General features: G+C 36.1%; 1 protein-coding gene across 1 annotated transcript in view; it reads right to left on the bottom strand.

Moving 5' to 3' along the window:
• Window positions 1-13,032, bottom strand: part of LOC111155763 (dipeptidyl peptidase like 10) — a 1,348,454-nt gene that overhangs the window by 796,313 nt on the left and 539,109 nt on the right. The gene's annotated exons all lie outside the window — the stretch shown is intronic.

The raw sequence follows: 13,032 nt of genomic DNA, 5'->3' as shown, positions 1-13,032 counted from the left end.
CACCCAGTGCTCCATCCCAGGACTCCAGGATCATGACCTTAGCCAATGACAGACCTCTTAACTGACTGAGCCACCCAGGCACCCTTAGCTGCCATGGTTTTAAACAAAGCTCAGAAACCTGGATTTTATCCCTTGTCCTGATGATGATAATCCCAAGTGTTATAGGATTAGATATTATCTGGCCTGCCTTTGATGTATCCCTATTGCCAGTTTTTCTTCAGTGTGCTAGGACAACATTTAACATATAACATATAACTTTCATCAAATGCATAATAGAAAAGATTTAGTTTTAGACATGAGAATACTACCAATATAGGAAACCATTTTCACCCTTATGGGGGGTGATACTTTTAAAATATGGTTGAGCTACATAGGGTCTGAGCTGCTGACATAGTGCTTCATCAGTAAACCTCTGTAGTTCAAAACCTCTAAAAAAGGTTCCCATCGTTGCCTCTGTGATATAATAAGAAATATATATTTGGTCTTTGTCCCTATTCCTAGCACAGAGCTTCCTTATAATTTCCTGAGTAATAAGAGTGAGAGGGGCAAATTTTGTTATTCATAATGAACCCCTCTCAGCCACACCTGAGTTTATACTGATGAGATGATTCTTGGTGGGCTCCTAGGGAGTCCAGGATAAAGGCTGGATACCAGAGGAAATAACTGTAATTGAAGAGTTGGAACTTTCAACCCCACTCCCAAATCTAGGTAAGGAAGAGAGGCTGGAGGTTAATTATCAATGGCTTAGTCAACCATGCTCATCTAATGAAACCTCCATAAAAACCCAAGCAAAGGAGTTTGGAGAGCTTCTGGGTTGGTGAACAAATACACATGTTTCAAGAGGGTGGTGTGCCCTAAATTCCTGCACGTGAGAACCTTCCAGACCTCTTCCTATGTACTTCTTCATCTGGCTGTCCATTTCTTTAAAAAGATTTTATTTATTTACTTGACAGAAAGAGACACAGCGAGAGAGGGAACAAAGCAGACAGAGAGGGAGAAGCAGGCTTCTGCAGAGCAGGGAGCCCAATGTGGGGCTCGATCCCAGGACCCTGTGATCACGACCTGAGCTGAAGGCAGACTCCTAATGACTGAGCCACCCAGGCGCCCCTGGAAGTCCATTTTTATCCTTTAGATATCCTAAATAATAAACCAATAATAATGAATAAAGTCTTTCCCTGAGTTCTACGAGCCATTGTAGCAAATAACTGAATTTCAGGGGGGAGTCACGGAAACCTTGGGTTTGTAGTCAAATTGGACAGAAGTGTGGGTAACTTGGGAACTCTGTACTTGCAGTTAGGAATCTGAACTTGCCCCATAATTGACAGATGCCTTTAAAACAAGAGTATTACATAGTTTGATTTCTTAAAGAAGTAATGCATCTATTGTAATAATGCAAACCTAATATGGGTCTGCATTACTATTTGCAAAGTATATTACATGAGCCAAAAGTATTGGAACTAAACCTAAAATCTTTGATGGCTTACCTGTCAGAGAATTTTATTAATTCACCAACATTAAATGAGAAAAAAAAAAACTTAAGCTATGCTATTGGATATAGATATTCCAAAATTAATCATTTTGCCATTTTATATCTCCTATGCCTAAGAATATCTTACCATTTGTTTAAATGTGTCACTTGGCCCAGCTGTTGGAGATTAACAATAAAGTGTTTGCTTAGTATAGCTCCACGAAATGAACTGCATAACAAATCTGAATGGGCCTGGTTGGCTCAGTTGTCCAGAACATGAAATTTATGAGGTCATTATCGTGGCTTCAATCATTGCTCAAATTGGAAAACCCTGCTACACAGCCACAAGACTAGTTGTATTGCCCTGACAAAGGAATAGGCAAATATTTCTAGGGAGCACAGAGTACTCTTGGGGAAAGAATCTGAATACTTGGAACAGATTCCATACAGTTCAAGAAAAAAATAATTCATTCAAATCACACAGTCTTATTGAAAAATTAGTAAATGTTGGATTTAACACATGTAGAATAAAAGTATTGTGAATATTTTATTATTTAATACAGTCATAAATGGCCTGGTACAAAGAAATATATTCTAAAAACAGATTGTTCATTATTTCTGGCTGTGCATACCACATAATAAGTCGTTGTGAATCAGATGTGGACATGGCTTAGCATCGGAATTCAGACACCATTTCACTCTTGAATGAAGACTGACTGAGTGAGTGAAGACTGACTGAATGACTCATTCAGTCACTCGTCCTTGGAGAATATAGAGCGAATGCCTAATAACTGTTTTAGATGCTGCCCTATGAAGATAAAAAAGAAACATTCTTACCATCAAGGACCCTTCTTTCTAGAGGAGAGTAATAAGTGCAAAAAATAGTGAGATTATGAGATGCCTCTTAAAACAGAAGTCTATAGACAGTCCAATGGAAGCAAAGAAGGAAGGTCACCCAAGCTGACATAGGAGAACCAGGGAAGGTCTCAGCTTACACATGAAGACTGAATCATATTTGTTTCTGCTGTGTAGCAAGACAGGGAAGCCCACCCAGGGCAAACAGAATAGCAGAGGTTAAGGCATGAAGACATCGGAAAACAAAAGCTTGACCGTAAGATGAGTTAAGGAAATAGACTAAGTAAGGAATTTTAGGTGTTATGCTTTAGGTAAAGAGGACCCAATGAAAAAATTTGAGAGGCAACATGACATAATGAGGTTTGTTTATTTGGAAGATGGCCTGGATAGTTGTTCGGGAATGCCCTTGCTGCAAAGGCAGTGATTTTCACATGCTATGTGCATAAAGAATCAAGTGAGCCCCACTTTTGGAGATTCTTATTTGGCGTGCCTGAATTGAGGCCTAAGAATTTGCATTTCTAATATGCTCCCAAGTGATGCTCATGCTGCTGTCTGTGAACCATACTTTGATTAGTACTGGATTAGAGGCAAGGAAAATGCCCCTGGAATAATGATTATGATAACCTGAAACAAAGCAGTGCCAATAAGAATAAGAAGAAGCTGAAGACATTGTAGCCTATGGAATAAGACCAATGGGCCTTAGGACCAATAAGAAGCTTTGAAAACACAGAGCTAAGCCTTTTACCTCACATCTGTGATGTCCAGATCTCTCAGCTTTCACCGTCCTTCCTTTTTACCCCACATTCCCTCCTTTTTCCATTTTCCTTCTTTGTCTGCTTAAATGATTAGGCATACCCATTCCTTTGCATATACTCTCACTTCCTTGCCCTCAACCCCGTATTTCATTACACTTATTTTGATATATAAGATACCTGGTTAAAACCAGACCCCTGATTACACTTTATCTGCATTTCACAGATGAAGATAGATAACTTGAGAAAAGCACAAGATGGTGATGACCGAGACACTTTAATTTCCCAGTACTGACTTCCACTGGGCCCACAGTGCAGTCTGGCAATATGCCGTATTCTTTTAGTCCATTTTCTCCCTCACTCTCTCACCAGCTACTATGTCTTTAGACTCTCAGTATTAGCCTTATTCTCTATTCCACTGAGAACATACAAGCACTCAGCAAAGAGCTCTCCCCACTACGGCCATCTTAAGCGCATCTATGCTCATACCCTCTGCTGGCTTTTCTGCTTCCATGTAATGCCGCAAAAAGATGGCCATCTGTGAATAAGGACATGGGCCTTCACTAGACATAAAATCTGCTGGTGTCTTGACCTTGGACTTACCAGTTTCCACAACTATGAGAAATAAATTTCTGTTATTTTTTAGCTACCCAGTCTATGGCATTTTGTTACAGGGGCCCACAGAGACTAAAACAAAGGACTAGCTCACCTCTAAAAAACCCTGCCCTAGTTCAGCTCTGCTAGGTCTGCTTTACACCCTCCACTACTCATTTATCTATCCAGCTCTGCTGGGTCCTCAGGATTTGATCTTCAGCAAACCCCTTGCGACCAAGACTGTCAGGTTAAATCATCCCCTCACTGCTTTCTTGGAAAACTCAGGTCATTCCTGTGGGCTCTCAAGTTCAGCCCACCTGCTGAGGCAGTCAGGTGAGAGCTGAGGACAGCACTTTCTCTGAATTCCTTTGCTTTTTGCTGCACCAAGAACTTTAATAACTCTATTTACATTGGCACAGAGCACCAGCCTCCTTATGGAGAAAAGAGAATCTATAATGTGGTGTTTTAGTGCTGCATATAAATTTTACATCTCTGGTTGTATGTGTGTTACAAACAACCCCCTACCAACCCACTTCTTGTATATTCAATCTAAAGACTGGATCTGTGGGTTTTAACTTTTTCCTTAGGCATTTTTCTCACAACAAATTCTCCTTATCTTTTTTTTTTTTTTTTTTTTCAGAAAAGATGATAAATCTGGATTCCCTCAAAGATCTCTAAGTTGTGGTTTTAAGTACCATTTACTAAAATAGTTTGGATATTAGTCATACTTTGAAAAATTCTCATCTGAGATTTTAACTTTACTAATAGAAGACCCAATTGTTTTTAAACTGAGATGTTTTATGAGTCTCAGGAATATTTTAACTCCAGTTTACATATTATCTAGAAAAAAAAGTTATTTTACTATTAAAAATTTAAGAATTATGTCCTTTGCCTTTTTAATAGGAAATAAACAAATAAGTAAACAAACTAAAAAATAAATAAAAAATAAGTAAGATCAGTGTTTTTACTTGTCAGAATCAGGCACTGTTTTAATATGTTTACCACATGGCATCTACGTTAATCTTCACAACTATGCGTTATTAACCAGATTTTCCTGATTAAGGAAATAAGCACAGCATGGTTATATGACTCCATGCAAATCCTCTAATTAGTGAAGTTATGACTTGAGCCTAATTTTTCTGTTCTTGTTCCCACATGGCTAAACATGTGGCTAGGCTGCACTACATTTTCTAGAATTTTCTTTCCTATGTTTTCAATTATAAAGGACCACTAGAGATTCTCATGGGAGATCTGGAGAGCAGGAGTGAAGGAGCAGCTCACACACGTCACTGACCTGCTATCTCCTCGTTGCCTTGAGACAACAGTTGTACCTGCAACCACTTCCCTACCCCCTGAATTCTTTAGCTTTCCTGACTCCTGGGACAGGTGAGTGTTTAGGGTGTCACAAAGGACTCTGGCCTCTGCAGATATATACACATATAGATTTTAAATAGGGACTCTATATACAGAGATTCCATATACAGATTCCAAATATAGAGATCTGCATATAAAGAGTCTATCTTCATATAATCCATATATATCCATATATATCATCCACACATAATGTATATATATTACATTAATATATATCCATACATATATGTGCACACAGACACAAAGACAATCTCCTAGTGGTTCTGCTTCTCTGCTTGTACATTGAATGATCCAACGTTGCATTATAAACATCATTCTGCTGGGATAATAAATGCCATATAGATCTTTATTCATTTTTTAAAGTTAAATTCTTCCTAAAGAAACCTCTGTTTCTTTAGCCCTTTCTATTACAGGAAAAATGAATGAATGAATGAATAAATGAATGAATCTACGAAAATCTTTGACACTTGAAGCAAACCTGTTTTATTAATATATGAAATTCTACTAATTTGTTATTTTAATACATCATGAGAAAAAGTGTTCTTATAATTTAGAAGAGTCATTTATATTACTCTCATTCTCCACTTTCCTTATTGATACAACTCCAATGATACAAACCATAAAAGACTCTCAATCTCAGGAAACAAATTGAAGGTTGCTGGAGGGGAGGAAGGTGGGAGGGATAGGGTGGCTGGGTGATGGGCATTGGGAAGGGTATGTGCTATGGTGAGTGCTGTGTATTGTGTAAGACTGATGATTCACAGACCTGTACCCCTGAACCAATAATACATTATATGTTAATTAAAAAAAAGAGTCAAAGTAAATCTTAAATAGCCTTTCTTTCAACGGCTCAACATCTAACTTCACACATTCCTAGACCCTTATCCTGCCATAAATTCAGTTTTCTTAAGGGAACTATGAAATAAAACTTTGTTTCACATCTGCAGTGGCAGAAATCTGTTGACTTTCTTTTCCTTTATTGTGTAGGCACTATTAGGACCCTTAAGCTGCCTAAACTAAAACAGACTTACCCTGCACAATAATCTTAACTATTCTTCCTTAATCTGAAAGGAAAAATCTTCCACTGACATGTCTGTATCTACATTAACATATACTCTCTACTCAAGACTCAAAGAAATTCCCTGATAATGTGAGACCGTGGTTATAATCTGCAGATGACCATGGCATCTGCAAAGTCAGGTCTGTTTCCATGACTCGAAACAGTTCAATATAACCTGAAGAGAGTGAAAATCTACACATATTAAAACTACCCGGACATTTATCATGATATAGCATTCATATCTTGATCTTTGATTTAAATAAAAGAATCCATACTGAAATTTTGATAAAGAGGATGTATAAAATGAGTTGAAAATGAAGCCAGTATATTTTCCCCTTGCTTCTTTGCATAAGGAATCTTTGTATTTTAAATTCTTTGCATTGGTCTGACCAACACTCAGATTTATGATCTCTACCCTCAGAGCATATGGCCAACCTGAATTGCTTCTTGCCCCTTGCACTGTTGCCACCTTGGTCCAAGCCACTCTCTTCACTGAACTATCAGAGTAGCCTCCTTGTTTCTCCTTCAGTCTGAACTCCACAAAGCAGCCAGAGAACATCTACCAAATCTGAGTCACATTGTGTCACTCTTCTGTTCCAAATACCTCACCAGTGCCTGCTCATCTCACATGGAGTAAAGACCAAATGCTGGGCTATGATTTCCTGTTTGTCTTGTCTCCTTCACTAGCAAATAAGCTCTAGGAGGGCAGGAGTCTTTATAGATTCTGTTTGCTGCTACACTTGTGCAACTAGATCAGTGCCTGGCACACTATAGGATCAGTAAATATGCAATGAATAAATGAATGAATTTTTAAGTGTAAGTGAAATGAGACTGACATCAGGCATAACAAATTATGTATTTCTAAAGATGATAGCTCAACAAGCATCCAAATGTTCAATGAAGCACCCAGAATATTTCTGGCTTTAGCTGCTTTCCTCATTGCAAATACAATTATGCTGTATTATGCAACTGTTACCTCTTTCCTTGCATGTAAGTCTCAGCATCTGTATTTAGAGAAGGATAGCACTTAATGAAAACCTTTCTTTGACATAAAACTTCCTTATGAATAAAAAAAGGTTCTATAACTATTATAATGGCATACATTTTGAATTGAGTTCCTTTTGATGGAAGCTGAAATTTGTGTCCTTTCTTGTCAAGTTTATTCAGAAACCAGTAGCATGATTTCACTTTGGCTGTTTAAAACTACAGTGCCCTTGCAACTGTGGCGAGATGTTTGCCTCCACATAAAGCAAAGCAATCACACTTCCAGTGAACCTGAAATCTGGGTCTCAGTGTTTCCAGGTGTTAAGTAAGAGTTTCAGGAAAGCCATACAGTCCTCATGCGTGAATATATGCAAAGATAATCCATGGCTTTCTGTTTAAAGAAATAGTGTGGTTAAGAATGTTTTTAAATGCTAAGATTGTTATACTCAGAAATATATCTTGTGACATTTTAATTCTTTCTATTATACAAATTTGTAACAGCATTGCTCGAAGGAACTTAAGACTCAAAGTAATTATTCTCATCCATCTCACTGAAGATATATAAATCTTACATTAAAGATTTTCCAAGTTATGAAAATATATTGTCCCTATAAAGTACATTTAGCATCAGAAGGATTCAGATGAGGCTTTGGAATAATAATGGAGAAAACCAAGTGATTTAAATTAGGGCTCAACAATAGTGCCCAGCAAATCATTTTGCTGGTCTTCAGCTCCACGTTTATGTCTCTTCCATAAGTAGATTATGCTAATAGGTACCAAGAGATTCATATCTCCAGCAGGCTGAGAAAGCCTGTGGTTACTTTAAATTCTCTTTCTCTCAAAGGGCAGACATCATAACCTGAAGTTTTTTCATTATGATTCACTTAACAAAGACGATGTGTGGCAGGTAGACTGCCTATCAATAATCTTTAGTGAGTATTCACTTTGGACAAGCTTTGTAATGTGGGTTTGTAGCAGAAAGGCAAATAAAAGAAGATGTGATCTTTCTTCTTAGATGCTTGAACTAAAAAAATCACGTGTACATTCCCACTCTCCTTCCCCTAGCAACAGATGAGGGATAGAATAAATACTCATGTGGTTAAATCCCACTAACTGTAACTTATTCTTGAAACACACCCTAGGTCCTAACTCCCTACCATCATGTTTTCTAAAGAAATGACATATGCAAAGCATACACACAAACCAATATGCAAACACAAAAATAAGCCAAAAAATCCACCTTGATAAAAGGATATTTGACCTCTTTCCAGCATTATTTTCTCTGATTCCCATTTTTTCCGCTGCTAAAATTGGGATAACAAGAGTACTGATATTATGCATATAGGTAGGGATTAATATGGTAAAGGACAAAGATCGCAGCATATAATCAGCACTCAATAAATAACAGTTATCAATAGTAGAAATAGTATTCATTCAGAAGCAGTCATTAGTTCATTAGTAAATGAACTCATAAACTAGAATTGAGAAACTTTCATATGCCAGACACTGTATTAAGTGCTGGCAAAGTGAAGATAAACCATACATTCTCTACCCTTAATTATTTCTCAGGTTTTTCTGAAATACATTCATTCACACACACACTCAAACACACACAAAAATATAAATCCATTGTGACAAGTGCTCTGACCACATTTTACAAGGTGTGAAAGCATAGAGAGAGTCAGATACCACAGATATCTGATATATCACTGATATCACCCACATGTCACATATTTTATGTTATTTTGATATTGTCTGATCAAATGTAAAAAAGTAAAAAACAAAAAAACAAAAAAACAAAAAAAAAAAACCCAGAAAATAATTTTTTAGAATGTCTGTTTTTGATAGGATACCAACCACTGCTACACAGTGAACCGGTTTGAGCTTCACAGTCAGAAAAACACATCGGTCAGTTACAGCATATAGAATCTTTCTCAAACTCACCTGTACTTCAACATATGTCCACCTGACAGAAGATTATAATTCATATTGGTTATACAGATGACATTCCATTACAATGAATGTCCAGTGAGTGAATAGCATACAGTATTTTCTTAAAATGGGATTTCACTGGAGCAGAAACTGTATGGATATAACCCATCACCACTGTGCAGAGTGTTATTATGATTGCAACTGGTTTTTCATTTAAATGGTCTTGAGGCTAGATAATGAGATTCCACCTGTATAAGTTAAAAATGCAAAATCATATTTTAGTTTCCTCATGGTCCAGCTGCTTGAAATTAATGCAGGATAAAACTGTTTATATTTTCTTAAGTGAGTAAAATTAACAGCTGTAAAAAGTATTAGTTTCACAGACAGTATTCCAATACCTTAGTTTTCCATCAGTTACACCCACAGATAGCCCATCACATCTCATTCAACAGAAGTACATATGAACAAAATACTTGCTGCAAGTCAAAGACACGGGATGTCTAAATGCATAGTCCTCTATTATTTATTGTAAAATTTTCTTTTAGAAATAGGCTTTCATGAATGAGAGTCGTAGTAACAACATCTTCATTTTCATTTTCCTTCTTCTTTAGAGTGAAAGTTCATAAAACAATAAACACCTTGCCTTTGGAAAGGCACTGAAATACCAGCTGGCAAAGAGATGGAGTTATATATCTTCAAATAGTAGGAGTATGAGCAATTGATACATTCTTGCTGGGTATTCACCTGTATGATGAGCATTGCTTAGCACCAGACACCTGGTTAATTTTGTTTTTCCTAATTAGATATGAGGTATATACATTACAAAAAAAAAGACAACTGCAATTTATGATTTGTGGAACTCTCACACATTGCTGTTCTTGAACTCAATAACAAAAAGATAATTTGAATTTAAAATTGGGCAAAGGATCTGAATGGACATTTCTTCAAAGAAGATATATGAACGGCCAATAAGCCCATGAAAAGCTGTTTGATATCACTACTGACTATGGAAATACATATCGAAGCCATGATGGCATACCAGTACATAACCCTTAGAATCTTAAAAATAATAATAATACAATAAAAATGTAAGACAGCATGTGTTGTTGAAGATGTGGAGAAAACGGAATCCTCCCATACATTGTTGGTGGGCATGTAAATATAGTTGCCAGTTTGGAAAAACAGTTTGGTAGTTCCTCAAAGCTTTTAAAATAGAGTTACTATGAGACCTAGCAATTCTACCATAATCCAAATAAAATATATACATAAATGTTCAAAGCAGCATTATCATAATAGCCAAAAGGTGGAAACAATCTACTACTGATACATGAATCAACAATCAACTGATACATGAATAAACAAAATATTATATACAGTAACAATGGAAAATTATGTGATAATAAAAAGGAATGAGTATTGACATATGCTACATGGACAAACCTTGAAAACATTAAGTCAAAGGAGCCAGACACAAAAGGTCACACATTTATGTTAAATATCCAGAACAGGCAGTTCCATAGAAGCCGAAAGAATATTTGTGATTATGAATATACTTATAACTCTTGGATTGTACACTTTATTTATTTTTTTTTGTTAAAGATTTTTATTTTTAAGTGATGTCACACCCAAAGTGGGGCTCAAATTCATAAACCTGAGATCAAGAGTCACATACTCTACCAACTGAGCCAGCTGGGTGCCCTGGATTATACACATTAAAATGGGTGAATTATATCAAATGAAAATAATATCTCAACAAAATTGTTAAAAAATAACACCTTGACTAACTTAAAAAAAAAAAATACTAGTGTACTAGTCCGTAGAAGTCTTTGCAAGAGTCTCCTCCTCATCTGAACACCAGTTGGTTTACTTCTAACATGGTTGAGAGGAAGAACAGGGTGACTTCATTCAGTGATTTAGAAACATTTTTAATTGAGTACATTTTAAAAAAGATTTCCCTTTATGAAGCTCAAATATGTAAAACAGAGAAGCAACATTTTTTTTTTTTTATTTGACAGAGAGAGATCACAAGTAAGCAGAGAGGCAGGCAGAGAGAGAGGAAGGGAAGCAGGCTTCCCGCTGAGCAGCGAGTCCGATGCGGGACTCGATCCCAGGACCCTGGGATCATGACCTGAGCCGAAGGCAGCGGCTTAACCCACTGAGCCACCCAGGCGCCCCGAGAAGCAACATTTTAAAACTACAAAGTCATCGCATAGTGTCAAATTTATTACATGTTTACTTAAAAGCATTCAACTAAACAATGAAGCTATTATAATAACCTCAAAATTTAAAAAGCTGTAAATCACAACTATCCAAAATCAAAAGTTGTGAATCACAGTAAAAGTCATAACAGCATCATGAAATATTTTATTTCTATATTTTGCTTTGGTTGGACAATTCTAAAAAATCGTGATTCGTATAAATAAATAGCTGCAATATGATTTGTAATTAATTACCTTTTTAATTAAATGATTCTAGAATTTGAGTTTTGTTTCTTGAAAATTCCAAAACAAATCACATTATTCATTATAAACCCAAAGGCTGAACCACAGTATACTAAATAATAAACCTTAACATTTTCTGCAATATAGTCTTAGTATATTATTAATTTTAATTACAGCACATACCAAAAAGTTGTTCTCAAACTCTACCTAGAACTCAATTAAGTATGACATGCGCATGCTATAAAAGAATATTTGTCTTTATAAGTTTATGAAGTACACATGTGGAGATCTTGATTTGGAATAATACCGATATTGAATTGCAAACTTTCTAAACAACACAACAAACCACACATGTGCATGCGTACATGCACATAGATGGACGAGCAAGGAAAGCTTTATTTTGAAGACTTCATACTCAGAAGACAAAAAAGTCAAACTGAGCAAAAGTCATCAGTCATATCGCTGGTGCCCAATACGTTAAAGTTTGTATTAGCAATTCGTTTGAAGTTGTGCCCTTTATAAATTATAATTTTAAATATAATGAAAAAGATTTTATTAATGTCATTTTAAGTAAGTGCTTCACAAGATTGCTATACTGAGTAGAAAATTCCCATAGTGCAGACTTTGGAAACCGCTGGGCTAAAGTTATGTAGATATTCCCTGTAGGTCTACAATTCTATCATTTTATTATCTTAAGCAAGATTGAATTTTCTTTTTTAAGTTTGCATAAATTGTTTAAAATTTTCATGTGTTTTATAAAAGATTTTGGATTGCTGGGCCCCTGGGTATTGTCTCCCAATAACCTACAGAGACATAGGACAAACAGCAATAACAACAACAACAAAAAAACCCTCAAAACCTCTGCCAGCTCTACCTTGCCTCATTTGCTTTACCTATTCCCAAGGAAGAGGAATGACTCTTTCTAACCTCTAAGTCTCAATCCTAAAAGGCTATGCTTGACCAAGAGAACCTAAGCACATGAGGCACGTCATAGCCATTCATTGGGCAAGTTCTGTGCACATAGATACATACCAGCAAAATTATTGTTCCTTAAAGACAGTGTGTATCTTGTACATTTCCTATCTTACTATCCCTTTACCCATGATGACCTCATGCACTTGTCCATATACACAGACAGCTAAGAGTTCCTAGCACAATGTTAGTATCATAGTAGCTTTAGGTATATTTAGGGCCAGACCAGACTTTCCCATTTGGACAGGTACTTTAGAGAGTAGAGAGTTTCATACACTAGTTTTACGAGGTAAGATATTTAATAACAGAGAAAATTAATTTCCTAAAGGACTATTATTCCAGCTGTGTCTAGAACTCAATTCTCAAATCTTGTGGCCATTACACTAGCATATCACACTGTTTTTCACATAGTTACATCTTATATGGAAACTACAGGAATTGTGTATTTGTGTGTACTTGCATGGGGACATACTGCTAAATACACAAAGTTTGTTCTGTATGGGTATGTTTCTTGTAAGTGCATTTATATTATTTCTATATACATATGCATGTTTATATAATACTGTAATTTATATATATCCACTTATTTTAAAAACTGAC

The sequence above is a fragment of the Enhydra lutris genome, unplaced genomic scaffold, assembly GCF_002288905.1.
Source record: "Enhydra lutris kenyoni isolate GAN:26980312 unplaced genomic scaffold, ASM228890v2 scaffoldscaffold1, whole genome shotgun sequence".
NCBI lineage: Eukaryota > Metazoa > Chordata > Mammalia > Carnivora > Mustelidae > Enhydra > Enhydra lutris.
Note: the sequence above shows the minus strand (reverse complement) of the source record. Positions and strands in the feature narration are given on the sequence as shown.